The sequence below is a fragment of the Geotrypetes seraphini genome, chromosome 6, assembly GCF_902459505.1.
Source record: "Geotrypetes seraphini chromosome 6, aGeoSer1.1, whole genome shotgun sequence".
Taxonomy (NCBI): Eukaryota; Metazoa; Chordata; class Amphibia; order Gymnophiona; family Dermophiidae; genus Geotrypetes; species Geotrypetes seraphini.
Genome location: NC_047089.1, coordinates 124,562,689 through 124,582,476, shown reverse-complemented (window position 1 = coordinate 124,582,476; position 19,788 = coordinate 124,562,689). Strand labels below are relative to the sequence as shown.

Below are 19,788 nucleotides of genomic sequence, written 5' to 3'. Positions count from 1 at the left end.
ATCTACCAGCTCTGTTTCAGAATGAGGTGAGAGAATTTGAGGACAGGAGGTTCTGGACAGTATTGGAATTGAGAAAAGAGCCTTCCATCTCTGCCTGCAGTGTTTACAGACTCCACCCCTCTCTTTCAGTATATCAGCCAACTCTTTTTCAGGTGAGATAGTTTGAGGAAAGGAAGTTCTGGAGAGTGCTGGAATTGAGGAAAGAGTCTTCCATCTCTGCCTGCAGTGTTTACAGATTTCACTCCCCTCACCTGGTACATTCACCTAGCTCTGTTATAGAGTGAGGTATATTAGCCAGCTGTGCTATACAGTGAGTGAATTATGGGGAAATTAAGAAGATATGTGAAAAAAACTTGCATCTATACCAGTGATTAAAGATCCTATGGGCAAATATTTGACTAGAATTACTGAAACAGTAAGTACACTTTTTCACCCTCTCTCTCTTCGGATGGGTTATCTCCGAGTCCTGCAGCACAACAAAGAAAAATGGGGAGACCCAATAATCCACAGTGAAAACAATCCACTGAAGAAAACAAAAACAAAAAACTGTGGATACAGATGTTCTGGAGATAATTTATTAAACACTGACATATAAAAACATGAAAATTCAATTAAAAAAGTACATAAAAAATACAGTGATAAAAATCCCACCGGACCCTACACGGTCCGTGTTTCGGCGAACATGCCTTCCTCAGGGGTTCAATGGTTTGCAAACTCACAAATAAAGAATTGGACTGAAAACAGTATATTGTTTTTAAACATATTAGCAAAGAACACCGGAGACAAGCTGAAGCAGCAAAAAAAATGCTAAGTAGTCCTGACACTAGATCCCCTCTATCCCTGCCTGCAGATATAAATATTCAGGTGGAGTACATACCTAAATAGCACAAAATCTCACTGCAGCATTTCGAGGGACTGATAACTTAGGGCTCCTTTTATGAAGGTGCGCTATCGTTTTTAACACACGCACCGGATTAGCGCACACTAGCCGAAAAACTATCACCTGCTCAAGAGGAGGCAGTAGTGGCTAGCGCGCGCTATTCCACACATTAAGGCCCTAACGCGCCTTCGTAAAAGGAGCCCTTAGCTAAATTGCAACCAGTCAGTTTTGATATGGTTGAGATGGTTTCCACTCAAGATGTTCCTGAGGGTTGATATTTTCTTAAAAGATATTTGGCGAGTTGTCACCCGGATTGAGAATTTGCTTAAAGGGAATATTGCACAATTTTGTACATTTTCTAGTCAATTTGTGTCTTCTATCTCTGTATTATAAGATAATATTACAAAAATTAAATCTGCTAGTGAGAAGATGCAAAATCAAGTGAAAATACTTCAAATCAGTTAGTATAAATTGGAAGAATTGGAAAATCATTTGCGTGTTAATAATGTACACTTTTTAAATTTCCCTTGTTCACCTTTACTTTCAGCTGAAATATTGCTTAGAAAATATTTTAGGGAAATTTTAAAACTGGAAATATCTGAATCAATTGTATTTCAGAAGGTTATGTACCTGCCATCATCACTAGCAATGTCAACTAGAAGAGCAGTGGATGTAGCCCAGCATTAACAGCTGGGGAACTCACTGCCTCGTTAGAGGACACTCAAGATATAATTTCTACTTATTCAACTTTGTTGATAACTCGCTTGTCAGAAAGAGATAAATTGCTAGTTTTAAAGAATTACTTTTAATATTTAAAAAAAGTTGTTTTTTTGTGGGCAGCCAATTCAAATTTTTCCAGATGTAACGAGCGACACTCAGGAAAGTAGAAAACAGTTCTTGGCCCTGAAATCCAGGGTTTTGGCTATTGGAGCAACTTTTTTTCCTGTGTTTTCCCTGTAGATGTATTTTACATTATCAGGATAAACAATTTATATTTTTTGATAATTCCCATTTGGAGAAATTTCTACTGGAATATGGAAAAAAGGATAATTAGATCTCAATGTTTATAGTTAGTATGCTAACTAGATTTCCATCAGGAATTATTTACTTTTAGTTTATCCTCGCAAATCTCTCCTTGAAGTGGACTTTACAATTAGTTTCTTTCTGTTTGTAATATTTCTTGTAAAAATGTTTTATCAATGTTATTCTTTTCTTGTATATCTATACTTGATATATATAATTTAAATTACTAAATAAAATAAAAAAAGATTTCATATTATAGTTATGTTATTTATTGTTATTATTATCCTTCTGCTTTCTTCAGTTATTTTTCTTTTTGTGTAATAGGGATGGCTTCTTTGCTGTATTTATTTTTCTAAAAATAGGTATTGCTCCATCAGATTGAACTATACAACCATAAACAGCAAGATATACTCATAAACAGCTGGCAATTGCTGTCAGAATACTCTGAACTTCAGCATCCATCAATCATAAGGTTATGTGTGCTTGTTTTCCTTTCTGTTTATTGCAGTTAGCTGTCAATGACTGTGGCATTCTATTTTGTTTAATCTATTTTGAGTGCAGCTATTTTTACCTAAATTACAATCTGTTAATTAACTTTGCCATCAATCATACTCTTACTTAAGTTGCTGCAGCAGGATTTCCTCTTCCTGTGTGTTCTATTACTTAGTATCTTTAGGGACCAATATTCTAAATTAAGTAATGTTAAAATACGGCATTAACATATTAATTGGAGATTTTAATGCAAAAGATTTCTTCTGCATTAAATCATGCCAAGGTACAATATACTAAAGGGAATTAAACCCAATGTTAAGTGAGAGACCTAATTAATTACATTGCATGTCTATTTTCTTTAGTTTGTTTCCTTGTTTTTACTGTATTTGCCTGTTTCACAGAAATATTTTCATGTAAACTGCCTTGATATCAAAAAGTGGTCATAGCAGTCATTTTATGGAAGCAATCACAACAAGTAGGAGTGAGTGGGCTTTGCTTCTGCCCATTTCTCCACTGGACCACCAGGGAAATTGGCAGATAAATCTGTGACCATGGGGAATGGGGCTTACTGTTCTAGGGGGATGGGGGAGTCTTGCTGTGTTTCCACGAGGGTGGGGAAGTGAGCATCAGAAGGGGGCAGACTGAATATCAGCAGGGACCTAAATAAGACCGAGCAGTCAGCACCTGAAAAATTAGCCCTGAATATTCAGTGCCAGTAGCCAGACATGCCCTGGCATTAAATATCTGGAGCTAATTATGCCCATGGTAGTCAGTGTTTAAAAGGATTCTGACTATCACAGGTTAAGTATCTTCCCCAAGGATGTTAACCAAGGGACGTTTGTTGGACCGGGCCTGTTGTCCGGGGCAAGGGGGGAAGCGCCATGAAGGTAAGGGGCAGGGAGGGAGAAAGGGAGGAAAGATGGGGTGGAGAAGAAAAGACGCTGAAAGCACATGGGGAAGACAGAGGGGGGGGAGAAGGACGCTGAAAGCACATGGGGAAGACAAGGGGGGGAGAAGGAAGCTGAAAGCACATGGAGAAGACAGAGGGGAGAGAAGGGCACTGAAAGTACATGGGGAAGACAGAGGGGGAGAAGGATGCTGAAAGCACATGGTGAAGACAGAGGAGGGGAGAAAGACGCTGAAAGCACATGGGGAAGACAGAGGGGGGGAGAAGGATGCTGAAAGCACATGGGGAAGACAGAGGGGGGAGAAGGATGCTGAAAGCACATGGGGAAGACAGAGGGGGGAGAAGGATGCTGAAAGCACATGGGGAAGACAGAGGGGGGAGAAGGATGCTGAAAGCACATGGGGAAGACAGGGGGGGAGAAGGATGCTGAAAGCACATGGGGAAGACAGAGGGGGGGAGAAGGATGCTGAAAGCACATGGGGAAGACAGAGGGGGAGAAGGATGCCGAAAGCACATGGGGAAGATAGAGGAGGAGAAGGACGCTGAAAGCACATGGGGAAGACAGAGGGGGGGAGAAGGACGCTGAAAGCACATAGGGGGGAGAAGCACGCTGAAAGCACATGGGGAAGACAAGGGGGGAGAAGGAAGCTGAAAGCACATGGAGAAGACAGAGGGGGAGAAGGGCGCTGAAAGTACAATGGGAAGACAGAGGGGTGAGAAGGATGCTGAAAGCACATGGTGAAAACAGAGGGGGGGGAGAAGGATGCTGAAAGCACATGGGGAAGACAGAGGGGGGAGAAGGATGCTGAAAGCACATGGGGAAGACAGAGGGGGGAGGAAGGTTGCTGAGAGCACATGGGGAAGACAGAGGGGGGAGAAAGACGCTGAAAGCAAATGGGGAAGACAGAGGGGAAGAAGGACGCTGAAAGCACATGGGGAAGACAGAGGGGGGAGAAGGACACTGAAAGCACATGGGGAAGACAGAGGGGGGGAGAAGCACACTGAAAGCACATGGGGAAGACAGAGGGGGAGAAGGACGCTGAAAGCACATGGGGAAGACAGAGGGGGGAGAGAGACGCTGAAAGCACATGGGGAAGACAGAGTGGGGGAGAAGGATGCTGTAAGCACATGGGGAAGACAGAGGGGGAGAAGGTCATTGAGAGCACATGGGGAAGACGGGGAAGGATGCTGAAAGCACATAGGGAAGACAGAGGGGGAGGATGCTGTAAGCACATGGGGAAGACAGAGGGGGAGAAGGTCATTGAGAGCACATGGGGAAGACGGGGAAGGATGCTGAAAGCACATAGGGAAGACAGAGGGGGAGGATGCTGAAAGCATATGGGGAAGACAGAAGGGGGAAGAAGGACGCTGAAAGCACATGGGGAAGACAGAGGGGGAGGATGCTGATAGCACATGGGGAAGACAGAGTGTGGAGGATGCTGAAAGGACATGGGGAAGAGAGAGTGGGGAGAAGATGCTGGTAGGGAAGAAGACAGATGCCAGACTATGGGGGGAGCAGAGGGAAGAAGATGGGTGCCAGACCCATTTGGAGGGGGGAGAAAGGGAGAGGCACAGTAACAGAGCAAATGGAAGACGCAGAGAGAAGAGAGACAGTGGATGGAAGGAATTGAATGAGAAGATGAGGAAAGCAGAAACCAGAGAAGACAAAGGTAGAACAAAAATTTTCTATTTATTTATTGCTTTAGGAGACATGTGTCACTGTTTCTGTGGTGTTACATTGTATGCAGAGTCCAGCTTCTTGATGGTTCAATTTAACCTTTGTCTATGTATTTCTATTTTATCCCCCCTTTTACAAAACTGTGGAGCGTTTTTTAGCACCAGACGTGGTGGTAGCAGCTCTGATGCTCAGAATTCTATGAGCGTCAGAGCTGTTACCAACCTGGCTAAAATCCACACTACAGTTTTGTAAAAGGGGGAGGGGTTAGTTTGTGATAACATATTCCATATTAAGCGAAGGTGTTTTCTGTGTTCTGCGTGTTCGAAAGATATGGTTTTCTGTTAGGATTGACGGTGTAGGATTGATCTGTACTAGTCTAGCTTGTTTAGTTTTACAATGGGTATATTGATGTACTGCTCACTGCAGTATGTAAGATGCTGCCTTTTCCTAGGTACTCAAGTATGACGTGAGGCTTGTTACTAAAAATCATGTTTTTCATACAGATGGGGGGGTGCCAAATAATGATGGGCCTCGGGTGTCACATATGCTAGGTACGCCACTGACTTGGAATAAGAGGTATTTACGATAGTAGAGTGTGCATGAAATATTTCAATGATCAGGACCTAGGCACTGTTTATACCAGTTGTGCGTGTCTGAGCCTGAAATGGTACTATTGCATCAAGTGCACCTTTTAAAGCCATTAGATGCTTTGAACATCAATAGAAAAACCGCCAACACCAAGTCAAGGGGCTCAATAGCCCAGGGAGCTCAAGTTGAACTCAGGCCAAAAATGAGTTGATGCTCCTGGATGGAAAACGGGCTGATAGGGGCAATGACCTGAAAAACCACAAGTTGGAAAAAAATTGAAAACTCATCAAAACACAATAGAAATTATAACTAAACAACTAATAATGACAAAACTGAAGAGAAGGCACAAAAATTGAAACAGTTTGACATGATATGAGAGAACTCAAAAAACACAGCTTCTCAGCTCAGCAGAAAACTAAGAACTGCAGGTCCCATGAGCCAGTGTTGGGCCGGAAGTCAGCAGCATGCATGCCCTATGGGTGCTCCTAAAAGATTTAAAGTGACAGTACACTTTTTGACTATGCCAGGTTCCGTGGATGATGTCACCCATATGTGAGAATATATAACTGCTTGTCCTCAGAGAAATCAATTATACTCAGATGTACAAAAGAAAAAACTTCTCCTACATCGAACTGAAAAGTATAATCAGTCAGGATTTAAACCAGTTCAAAACAGTCTCACTGAACCCAATTTCATGAAGATGATTTAATAGCAAATCATGATGTACAAGATTGAAAGCAAGGGAAAAATCTACCTAAAAAACAAAATTGACTATCATGAAGGGCTAATCTAATTTTAAATTTCTGGCCTCATCAGTTCATCAAACTTTCTTCCATATACATGGAAGGACATAATTAAAAAAAAAGTCTAAGTTCCCTTTTGGCCTAAGGCCCTAAACGCTGAAAGTAGAAGCAGGGAAAATGTCTATTCTCAAAAAATACGTCCAAAATGAGGATTTTTTTGAGAATGGCCTACCTCTACATTCAGCTGTTAAACGCCCAGACCACCACTACGTCTACACGCTGACCTGAACACCGACTGAGAAGCAGGCAGAAGGCAGAGAGGAGGTAAGGAGACTTCAGGAGCGAGGCAGGAGATAAAAGGCAGGGAATTAGAAGCGAGCCAGAGCAGGGGCAGCGGCGAGAGTTAGCTCCGCCCACCCCAAGCATCAGCGAGGTCAGAGCCCGAACTCCCCCTTGATAGGGGCGGAGCCAACGGCGCGAGGCACACGCTGACCTGAACACCGGCTGAGAAGCAGGCAGAAGGCAGAGAGGAGGTAAGGAGACTTCAGGAGCGAGGCAGGAGATAAAAGGCAGGGAATTAGAAGCGAGCCAGAGCAGGGGCAGCGGCGAGAGTTAGCTCCGCCCACCCCAAGCGTCAGCGAGGTCAAAGCCTGAACTCCCCCTTGATAGGGGCGGAGCCAACGGCGCGCAGCCGTTTGGCGCGCAGCAAAGGCGCTCGCCTTAGCGAGAGCGCCTTTGCGAAGGGCCTTCGCTACACCCAGGGACACCAGGGAAGGACAACAAGAAGGCAGAGAGAGGACACTAGCAGCAGACAGAAAAAGAGAGAGAGAGGACACCAGCAGCAACAGAGGATACTAGCAGCAGGCAGAGAGAAAGAGAGAGAGGACACCAGCAGTAGGCAGAAAGAGAGGACACAAAGCAGTTACAGAGGGCACTTACAGGTCACACATTATCTGTTAACTGTTATCTTAAAGTAGGAACAACAATGGAAGTAGAGGGAAGGCAGAAGATGAGCTTTCCAGTGTTCTGCACAGACTGTCATATGTATGACTACCTCCCCTCAGGGAGACAGTCATATGTATGCGGTCGGTGTCAGGAGCTGAAAAGCTTGAAGAAAGAAGTCAAGCGACTTGAAGACAAGATACAAGAGCTAGAAGGACTTTACACCACCGAGGACCCAACCGGGACAGCTGAGGACTTCATGAGTGAGAGACACATTGAGGAAGAAGTCAAGGAACTCGAGAAATTCATTGAGGAAGCATACAGGAAAAGGGTGGAAGAGAACGACCTTCAGATGAAAGATTGTGTTACACCAACATGGAAGGGAGAACAAGAAGCAGATGACTTCATAGAAGACACCCACAGAGGAATACCACATGAGAGAGAAGAACTGACTATTCGATGCCCAGAAGAAAAAGTGCAGCACACCGAGGACATTGACCTGAGACCGAAGCGAAAAATGAAGAAGGGAAAGTCAGCGATCCTAGTGGGAGACTCAATCCTGAGGCATGTGGACAGTCACATAGCAGGAGGGAGAGAGGATCGACTGGTGACCTGCCTCCCGGGAGCGAGAACAAAGGACATCATAGACAAAATTGGGAAGATCCTGGAAGGAGCAGAGACAGAAGAGACCGCAGTAGTGATCCACATCGGGACGAATGATGTCAGTAGGAGAGACTACAGGAGAAGCACGCTGATAGAACAGTTCAAGATCCTGGGAACGAAGCTGAAGATGAGGACCCAGAAGATAGCGTTCTCAGAGATCCTACCGGTACCGAGGGCGGATGTCAAGAGGCAGGAGGAACTACAATCAATAAATGCGTGGATGAGGAAATGGTGTGAAGAAGAAGGTTTCTACTTCGTGAGAAACTGGACAATGTTCTGGGGCAAGAGCAAGCTCTACAGGAGAGATAGACTGCACCTGAGCGCGGCGGGAACTAGACTTCTAGCAAATAACGTCAGTAGAGGAATAGAACAGACTTTAAACTAAGAAGAAGGGGAAAGCCAACAGTTGACCAAGTGTCGATGATTCGGAAGAAAGTATCCCATGAAGATACTGAGGGGAAAAAAGACTGGGAAGAAACAAGGGACAAATTACAGGAGTCAACTAACCCAGAAGAGGAGGTTAGGAAGATTGTAACAAAAGAAAAGAAACCAAGGACCGAAGCACAAGGAAAGGAAATGAAGATAAAGAAATACCAGGATCTAAATTGCGTATATACAAATGCAAGGAGCCTAAGAAATAAAATGGGGGAATTAGAAGTCATGGCCAATGCAGAGGACATACACATCATTGGAGTCGCTGAAACATGGTGGAATGAAGAAAACAAATGGGATACAGCACTGCCGGGGTACAAGCTCTATCGCAGGGACAGATCAGGCCAGAAGGGTGGTGGATAACCCTATACATAAAAGAAAGCATACAATCGACAAGAATGGACACAGCAGAGACGACCAACAAGTTGGAATCGCTATGGGTTAAAATACCGAGAAGGAAAGGGCCTGAAATAAAGCTGGGCCTATATTATCGTCCACCCGGGCAAACTGGAGATATCGATGAAGAAATGGAAGCCGAGATGAAGCAAGAATGTAAAAGCAGTAACACGGTTATTATGGGAGACTTCAACTACCCTGGGATAGACTGGAGTCTTGGAAGCTCAAGATGCGTTAGGGAGACAGAATTTCTGGAGGCTACACAAGATTGCTTCATGGAGCAGCTTGTTAGAGAACCTATGAGAGGAAATGCCACTCTGGATCTAATCCTAAATGGGTTAAGAGGACCTGCAAAGGAAGTAGAAGTAGTGGGACCGTTGGGAAACAGCGATCACAATATGATCAAGTTCAAGGTTGAGGTTGGAATACCGAAAGGAAAGAGAACCATAGCGACAACCTTCAACTTCAGAAAAGGAAACTACGAAGCAATGAGGGAAATGGTAAGGAAGAAACTTAGGAACACTTCCAGGAACTGGAAAACAGTAGAAAATGCCTGGTCTTTTTTCAGGGACATGGTGAGCGAGGCGCAAAATCTGTATATCCCCAGATTCAGAAAGGGGTGCAAAAAGAGTCGAACAAAAGACCCAGCGTGGATAACTAAAATAGTGAAGGAAGCGATAGGAAATAAGAAAAATTCATTCAAGAAATGGAAAAAGGACAAAACTGAGGAGAACTGGAAAGAGCACAGGAAGTATCAAAAGGAATGTCACCGTGTGGTTCGAAAAGCCAAAAGAGAGTATGAAGAGAGGCTAGCCAAGGAAGCACGGAATTTCAAACCGTTCTTTAGATATGTTAAAGGGAAGCAGCCGGCTAGGGAGGAGGTGGGACCGCTGGACGACGGAGACAGGAAGGGTGTGGTGAAGGAGGAGAAAGAAGTAGCAGAAAGACTTAACGTGTTCTTTTCGTCCGTATTTACAAATGAAGACACATCCAACATACCGGAACCCGATCAATTCTTCAATGGAGATCAAGCAGAAAAATTAACATCCATGGAAGTGAGCCTTGAAGATGTATGCAGGCAGATTGAAAAATTAAAAACTGACAAATCCCCGGGTCCGGATGGAATCCATCCAAGGGTTCTGACGGAACTAAAGGAGGAAATAGTGGAACTACTGCAGCAAATTTACAATCTATCCCTGAAAACGGGCGTGATCCCGGAGGAGTGGAAGATAGCCAACGTTACACCTATCTTTAAAAAGGGATCAAGAGGAGACCCGGGAAACTACAGACCGGTGAGTCTGACCTCTGTTCCGGGGAAAATGGCGGAAGCACTGATAAAAGAAAACATCGATGAACATTTTGAAAGAAACAAACTTCTGATAACCAGCCAACATGGTTTCTGCAAGGGGAGATCGTGCCTAACAAACTTATTGCACTTCTTCGAAGGAATTAACAAACGGATGGACAAAGGAGACCCCATAGACATATATATCTAGATTTCCAAAAAGCCTTTGACAAGGTGCCCCATGAACGCCTACTCCGGAAACTGAAGAACCATGGGGTGGAAGGAGACGTACATAGATGGATCAGAAATTGGTTGGCGGGTAGGACACAGAGGGTAGGAGTGAAGGGCCACTACTCGGACTGGAGGAGGGTAACGAGTGGAGTCCCGCAGGGCTCGGTGCTCGGGCCGCTGCTATTTAATATATTCATAAATGATCTAGAATCAGGGACGAAGTGTGAGATAATAAAATTTGCAGACGACACCAAACTATTTAGTCGAGCTCGGACTAAAGAGGACTGCGAAGAATTGCAAAGAGATTTGAACAAACTAGGAGAATGGGCGACGAGATGGCAGATGAAGTTCAATGTTGAGAAATGTAAAGTATTACATGTGGGAACTAGAAATCCGAGGTACAACTATACGATGGGAGGGATGTTAGTGAAAGAGAGTACCCAAGAAAGGGACTTGGGGGTAATGGTAGAAATGACAATGAAGCCAACGGCACAGTGCGCCGCTAAGAAAGCGAATAGAATGCTAGGTATAATCAAGAAGGGTATTACTACCAGAACGAAAGAAGTTATTCTGCCGTTGTATCGGGCGATGGTGCGCCTGCATCTGGAGTACTGCGTCCAATATTGGTTGCCGTACCTTAAGAAAGACATGGCGTTACTAGAGAGAGTTCAGAGGAGGGCGACACGTCTGATAAAAGGGATGGAAAATCTTTCATACGCTGAAAGATTGGAGAAACTGGGACTCTTTTCCCTGGAGAAGAGGAGACTTAGAGGGGATATGATAGAGACTTACAAGATCTTGAAGGGCATAGAGAGAGTAGAGAGGGACAGATTCTTCAAACTTTCGAAAAATAAAAGAACAAGAGGGCATTCAGAGAAGTTGAAAGGGGACAGATTCAAAACAAATGCTAGGAAGTTCTTCTTTACTCAACGTGTGGTAGACACCTGGAATGCGCTTCCAGAGGACGTAATAGGGCAGAGTACGGTATTGGGGTTTAAGAAAGGATTGGACATTTTCCTACTAGAAAAGGGGATAGAAGGGTATAGATAGAAGAGTACTATGCAGGTCTTGGACCTGTTGGGCCGCCGCGTGAGCGGACTGCTAGGCACAATGGACCTCGGGTCTGACCCAGCGGAGGCAATGCTTATGTTCTTATGTACACTTACAACACATTAGCAACCAAAAAACAGCCTAAGTCCCAAACACTCAAAACAAGACTTTTTAGGCGAAGGAGGGGCCAGTCCTTCACCTAAAAGCTGGATTCTGTAACTGGCGTCTGTAAAAACATCAGTTACAGAATCCACACAACCCCACCCCCCCATACCGGTAATGATCGTGGCAGAAGAGATGGCTCATTTCCCCTGCCGCGATGGCAATGGCAATCGCCCCACCTCTGAACTGCTGTGACCCGCAGCAGGAGAGATGCCCAATTTCTTCTGCTGCAGTTCATGCCGAGTTTGGGAGGAGGGGTGATTGGGATCGCGGCAGGAGAGATACCCAACCTCTCCTGCCGAGACATGACCCCCCACCCCTGAACCAATACAGGCAGGAGGGAGCCCAACCCCTCCTGCCCTAGCAACCCCCCCCCTAAGATACAGGCAGGAGGGAGCTCAACCCCTCCTGCCTCAGTGACCCCCCCAACCCCCGAACCAATACAGGCAGGAGGGACCCCAACACCTCCTGCCCTGGTGACCCCACACTCCCCTAAGATACAGGCAGCATGGAGCCCAACTCCTCCTGCCCCAGTGACCCCCCCCCCTAAGAAACAGGCAGGAGGGAGACCAACCCCTCCTGCCCAGGCGACCCCCCTACCCCCCACCCCCTAAGATAATGGCAGGAGGAATCCCAACCCCTCCTGCCCCTGTGACCTCCCACCCCCCTAAGATATGGGCAGGAGGGAGCCCAACCCCTCCTGCCTCTGCAACCCCCCCTAAGATATGGGCAGGAGGGATCCAACCCCTCCTGCCCCGGCGACTCCCCTAAGATATGGGCAGGAGGGGTTGGAATTTATACCTGTTTTGACTTGGTCTAAGTCAAAACGTATAAGTTCTGACTAGGTAACTTGTTCAAGGTTTTGATTATACTTGCTGGACAAGAGGGATCATGAAAAGAAAATTCTGCCACTGGCGCAACCAGCAGAGAAGAAACTGACATGCCCACAGGCTGCGTCAAATGAGTTGTGTCCGAAGAATACGCTTTCCTGAGGAGCCAAATAACGTCCGGTGAAAAGTCATACTCCTTGTCCATTGGAAGGCCTTGCTGATGTGTCCACACCGTGCCAAGAGTCCCAAGACTTGTAACACCAGCATTTGGTGCCAGACTCCAGAACGGCATATGGACTGGCTCCACAGATCCACCAAAGTTTCTAAGTGAAGCAGCAGTCCAGCTCCGCATGACTGCATCCTTTCCTGCGAAAGAGGTCTCAAGGCACTCGAGCCACTAAAAAAGACAAGTTTTAAGCACAAAAACAAGAAAAAGATGCAGAGCAGAGCAAAAGACTTCTGCATGGCTTACTTGCACAAACTGAAAACTACAGGGGTCTCTAACTCTCGCTCTAAGGTGGGAGGAGCATGTGCTCAGAAAAGTGTTAGGATTTCTACAACTCCCGGATTGCGGGAAGGGATTGAACACCTAGTTTACTGAAAACAGAATGGATGTAACAGAATATCTCCTTCCATCAATCTGCTTTTAAAACACAAACCCTTGGCATAACTGTAGATCAAACCAATTAGCACTCACACAGTTCAATCATTAACTAATGGTCTACAGATTTTCCTAAAGAAAATCAGCTTCAGTTTTTTTTCTAAAATATATAACATTAGACTCCATACTTAATGGTGAAAGTTCTACTAGGGTGGATCAACTCAAAACATCTCATTCGAGGGCTCTCTGGCACTCCTTACTGAGGGAACAGTCAGCAATCCATCAATCTGGAACCAAACAACTTGACATCTCTCAATAGTGTTGGAGACATGTTAGACGAAAGTATCAACAAATGCCAATCAAAACTATCATTTTAAATGTACCTCTCCATATGCATGCAGTGAGTTATAGGAAGTTTTGCCGCCCACATTTCGCCCCCAGAATGTTTGCGTTCACACCTTTCGCCTCACATTTTGTCCCGGGTATATTTTACCCCTGGAATGTTCACCCCCATACTTTTTACCCCCAGGATGTTTCGTCCCTCTACATTCCCCCTGGGTAATTTTTGTCACCCCCCACTTCTTTTGCTCCCATTCTGCATTCTGACCCTGAGTACTTTGTCCCCAGTCATTCATTATATTCCAGATTTTTTTCAGGATGTCTCAAAGTTTAAAGATGTGCTCACAATTCAGGAGGCTAGGATTGCCAACTGTCTGGATTTTTTCAGGATTCTAAAAAGTAGTACATATATTCCAGATTTTTTCAGGATGTCTCAACATTTAGGGGGCCCTGTCAGATATGCTCACAATTCAGGAGGCTGTGTGATGGGGTGTACATACCATCACGGGGAGCTGAATGTCCCTGGGAGAAAATCCTTAGGGAACGACAATGCCAGAAACAACCTGGGTGTGAGGATAGTCCCCTAGACCTCTTTGTAAAGTTAGGGTGACTAAGTGAGGTAGTAGGCGATATGGGAGGTGGCAGGGGTGGGATATCCCTCAAACCACAGGTGTCAGAATTCCATGAAAGTACCCAGGGGCAAAATGTAGAAGAGTGAAACATCCTGGGGATGAAATGGGGAGGGGCAAAACATCCTAGGGGTGAAAGGTGTGGGGCAAACATTCCAAGGGTGAAAAACACCCAGGGTGAAACTTCCGGATTTCCATGCAGTGACCCCTAAGTGTTTCTTTGTAAACTCAGTGCAGCACATCATCACCCTAATTCAATATATGGGGCTCAAGATTGTGCATGCAAATTTGGGCACACATCAAATTTGCACATGCAATTACTTTGACAAATGAGCCAACTAGCATTGATAATTAGGAACTAATATAATCAATTAATGCTAATTTGGCATTAATTTAAATTTACATGTGCATCGTGAGGTGCTGTGATACCCGTGTAAATTTTACATGTGGATCAGAAAAAAGGGGTGTGACCATGAGGGGAACATGGATGGATCAGGGGCTTTCCTGGGATTTGCGTGTACAGAATAAGGAAGACAGAATTTACATTAGGTTTCACTTGGTGTAAATCTTTGAGCCCAAAAATTGGGCATAGATCCCAGTGCCAAATGCTATTCTATAAACGGTGCCCAACTCTGAGTGCCGTTTATAGAACAGTGCTTACTGTTAATTACAAGGGCTGTTCAAAAAGTATCAGACCATAATTTTTCTTGCGTAAACAAAGTTAGGGAGGCGTGATTTGGTATATGTTTGTAGGTGACCTTAATGCGCATGCTTGAATTTTTTCCCACCTACAGAAGCAGTCAGTCACCGGCAGACCGCTGATGAGTGAGGAAGTGTAAGTGAGTGCCGTCCGATTTTCATTTTTGATAAAATGACAGAAAAAGTTGAACAACGCTACTGCATTAAATTTTGTGTAAAGCTTGGCGATTCCCAAGTAGAAACGATCTGCAAGATTCAACAGGCCTTCTGGAAAGAAACAATGGGCACCACACAGATAAAGGAGTGATACAACTGCTTCAGAGATGGACGCACATCAGTGGCGAGTGAAGCACATTCTGGTAGGCCCTCAACATCCAGAAATGAGATCGCCATTGACCAAATGAGGACCCTGGTGATGCAGGATCATCGAATCACCAAGGGGTACTACCAAGAAGTTCTGCATTGCCTTCGTAATGCTGTGAGATGCAAACCAGACCTGTGGGCAACGGGCAATTGGCAGCTCCATCACGATAACACACCTGCCCATTCTTCACATTTGATACAGAGTTTCCTGGCCAAAAAAAACACACCTGTGATTCCTTAGGCTCCCTACTCTCCCGACATGGCTCCGTGTGACTTCTGGCTTTTCCCCAAGCTGAAAATGTCCCTGAAAGGGACCAGATTTCAGTCAAGAGAAGACATCATGCAGAATGCAACGGACCAGTTGATAGCAATCTCAAAAGAGGTGTTCCAGTGCTGCTTCAGACAGTGGCAGAACCATTGGAAGAAGGAGATTAGTATAAGAGGGTAATCAAGGAACTGAAAGGGGCTATAGCTGAACTGCTTCAACTAATAGCCAATCTGTCGATCAAATCAGGAAGGATTCCGGAAGACTGGAAAGTGGCGAATGTTACGCCGATCTTCAAGTAAGGTTCAAGGGGAGATCCGGGAAACTACAGACCAGTGAGTCTAACCTCAGTACCGGGAAAGATGGTAGAGGCGCTGATAAAGGACCACATCATTGACCACCTTGACGGACGCAATCTGATGAGGACCAGTAATATGGCTTCAGCAAAGGAAGATCTTGTTTGATGAACTTGCTGCACTTCTTCAAGTTAGTATACAAGCAGATAGACAAGGGTGACCCCGTCGACATTATATATCTGGAATTTCAGAAGGCGTTCGGCAAGGTTCCACATGAACGACTACTTTGAAAATTGCGAGCCATGGAATCGAGGGTGAAATACTCACATGGATTAAAAACTGGCTGGCAGATAGGAAACGGAGAGTGGGAGTAAATGGACAATACTCAGACTGGAAAAGTGTCACCAGTGGAGTGCTGCAGGGTTTGGTGCTTAAACCCCCTGTTCTTCGACATATTTATAAATGACCTGGAAATTGGTACGACGAGTGAGGTGATTAAATTTGCAGACGATATGAAATTATTCAGAGTAGTGAAGACCCAGGAGGATTGCAAAGACCTGCAACGTGACATAAACACGCTCGAGAAATGGGCCGTGACATAGCAAATGAGGTTTAATGTGGATAAGTGTGAGGTGATGCATGTCAGTAACAAAAATCTTATACATGAATACAGGATGTCTGGTACAGTACTTGGAGAGACCCTCCAGGAAAGAGACTTGGGAGGACTGGTCGACAAGTCAATGAAGCCGTCTGCGCAATGTGCAGCGGCGGCGAAAAGGGCGAACAGAATGCTAGGAATGATTAAGAAGGGGATCACAAACAGATCAGAGAAGGTTATCAAGCCGCTGTACTGGGCCATGGTACACCCTCACCAGGAATACTGTGTCTAGCACTGGTCGCTGTACATGAAGAAGAACACAGTACTACTCGAAAGGGTCTAGAGAAGAGTGACTAAAATGGTTAAGGGGTTGGAGGAGTTGCCGTACAGTGAGAGATTAGAGAAACTGGGCCTCTTCTCCCTTGAAAAGGGAATAGACTTAGTAGATAAAGACAGGTTGTTCAACATCACCAAGGTAGAGAGAACGAGACGGCACCCTCTAAAGTTAAAAGAGGATAGATTCCGTAGAAACGTAAGGAAGTTCTTCTTCACCCAGAGAGAGGTGGAAAACTGGAATGCTCTTACGGAGGCTGTTATAGGGGGAAAACACCCTCCAGGGATTCAAGACAAAGTTAGACAAGTTCCTGCTGAACCAGAACGTACGCAGGTAAGGCTAGTCTCAGTTAGGACACTGGTCTTTGTCCTAAGGGCCGCCGCCTGAGCGGACTGCTGGGCACGATGGACCACTGATCTGACCCAGCAGCGGCAATTCTTATGTTCTTATCTGAATATGAGTATTTTTATGAATAAAGGTCTGATACTTTTTGAATAGCCCTCGTATTTTTGTGCCCACATTTTGGCAATATTTTTAGAATTTAGTTCCATATGGCTTTTTTTCAGCAACTGCTTCATACCATCTTTCCATACAGGCAAGTTCCCTTGGTTTCAACCAAAGACCTCTGCAATATTTTTAAACTAACCACTATAGAGAACCCAAAACTATGTAAACCCTGCAGATAGTAGTGGTTAGAGAAACTGCACTGTCCTCTGAATCTAGGAGCTACAGTTGATGAGAGATCCAGAATCTGGGGAAGAAGATTGACAGAATACCTAGAACCTTTAGAAATTCTACCCTAGTTACATTAAGAAGCGTCCATGGAAAATTTTAAGAAGGCTCAGAGGATGAATCCTTGAGAGAAGCCCGGATCAAAATTGTAGTAGTAAACAGGAATTCCATGGGCAATCAGGACTTCTGAAAGGCAACTTTTACATATTCTATATTTAAGATTTACTTATTATATAAGGTGGCCAAGGAAAGCTGAGAAGGGGAGGAGGTACAGCATGTGTTAGTTCTGCTCCTTTATCACAGGCAGGTCATGCAACTAGCATGCAGTCACCTGTTAGGAGGTCATTTGGGGCAAGAAAAAAACCCAGAAATATATCCTAGCCCAGTTTTTCTGGCCTGGTATATATAAACATGTAGCCCTTTCTTGCCCGACCTGCCACTGAGTAACTTTGCATGGGTTCCACCTGTCCCCATTGTCGACACCCCATTTGATAGGGTGGGTATGGACTTTGTGGGGCCACTTGAATTCACAACCTGAGGCAATAAGTACATTCTGGTTATTTTAGATTATGCCACCTGCTACCCTGAGCTTTTCTCCTGCATAGGGTTTCTTACTAAAATCTTAACTAGCCAGGGCACAATTATTATGTCTGAAGTCTTGAAACAAGGCTGTGACCTTCTAAAGGAAAACACCATACAGACATTGGTATATCATCCACAGACAGTCTAGTAGAATGCTTTAACAAGACTCTAGAGAAAATGCTGATGATGTTTGTGGCTGAAGACAAAAAAAACTGCAACATCCTGCTCCCATATATATTGTTTACGGTATGAGAGGTATACTAGAGCGCAAAAGGATTCTCTCTAATTAAATTGTTATTTAGCTAGAGGCCTAGAGGGATTCTGGATGCCATCAGAGAAGCCTGGAAGGAGGAATCCAACCCAGAAAATAACTTGGCAGAGTACATGCTCGCCATGCAGAAAAGGCTAAAGAAGGCCAGTGTGGCTGCCAAATACTTTTTGGAGAAGGTTTAGTTAGGACAAACCCAAACCTATAACCAGAAGGCAGTCCAACAGGACTTCCAGCTAGAGGACTGAGTCCTAGTCCTAATTAGAGAGTGACGCGGGGACAAAGATTCAACCTCATCCCCATCATCTCACTGTTCCCACAGTGAAGCACATTTTTCATCCCCATCCCTGCAGTTTTAATTTTTGGCCCTGCATCTCCCTGCTCAAAGCAGAAAGATGATTTTATGCAATTGTATGGGTCTAAGGCATTGCAAATAAACATTTTAAGCGTGTAGTAGCGGGAGGGTTCTAATTTTTATTTTAAAAACATCAATAAAAGTGAGGCATGTTGGGTTCTGCATTGCACTCAGAAAGCCAAATTTCAGCTCAATTCCTTTGATAATTTAGTCCAGACAATAATTTTAGTTCCAATTATTCATGCACAAAACATATCAAGAACAGCTCTCATGCCTTCACACACAAATAATTTAATGCTTTTTATCCATTGTAAAAACAAACCAATAGCATGTCTTAGTACTTTTCTCAGTGTGAAGGCAAACCAAGCAACACAGTCAATGTCCAATTCTGAGCAACAAAACAAAGCTAGCAAATAAAGAAAAAAAAAATCAATCAATTACAGCTCGCAGAATATATGTAAATAGCTTACCCCCTCTTTCATGAACGCATAACGCGGGCTTTAGCACACAGCAGCAGTGGTAACTGCTCTGACGCTCATAGGAATTCTATGAGCATTGGAACAGTTACCGCTGCTGCCGGCGCTAAAACCCGTGTTATGCATTCGTAAAAGAGTGGGTAAGTTATTAGCAGTAAGTGGTAACTCCTTGTGCCTCATACCTAGATATTTGGCACCTGTATCCAGATATGATCCAGCTCTGAATATCTAGGTATAAATTTAAATGATGCAGTCAGCATTTAGTTTTAATTTTAAATTTTAAAACTCATGACTTCAAAGTAGCTGGCTCACAGTACTAGTTAGTACCATGAGACTGCTGCTAGAGGTTGCAATGGCCAGTTTTAGAGCAGAACCCAGAAAGAAAGACATGAGTTGGCATTGCTCATGCCTTAGGAACCTTAGATCACTAGGGCTGTTAAAGGTAGGCATTGGGGAGGAGGGTTCTTGTTATTACTTCTTTTCAGAGGGGAATCAGAATTGGGAGGGGGATTGAATGCTAATACTAATCATTTCTCTAGTGCTACTAGACATATGCAGCACTGTACATCAACATACAGAACAGACAGTCACTGCTCAAAAGAGCTTACAATCTAGTCAAGACAGACAAACAAACAAAATAATAGCCAGGACCCTCATAAGAGCTGGCAGACTGACAAAACCAGTTAGACTTGAATATTCAGTGCCTGGACATAGTCCAGCATTGAGGCCCTGATTCTGTATAGGACGCCCGGGAGAGGTGTCCTATTCAGAATCGGGCCTACACTAAACCCCGATTCTGTAACCGGCGTCCATGTTACAGACGCTGGTAAGAGAATCGGGTTAGATTAGACATGGCCCGCTACACTTATCGTGGCAAGGGATCTCTCTGCCGCTACAAGTATAGCGGGCCGCGGCCCCCTGTCCGATTGCAGGCAGGAGGGTGCCCAAA

At 44.6% G+C, this 19,788-nt stretch overlaps 1 protein-coding gene across 1 annotated transcript in view; it reads right to left on the bottom strand.

The window, feature by feature from the left end:
- Positions 1-19,788, bottom strand: part of NALCN (sodium leak channel, non-selective) — a 1,129,711-nt gene that overhangs the window by 993,666 nt on the left and 116,257 nt on the right. The gene's annotated exons all lie outside the window — the stretch shown is intronic.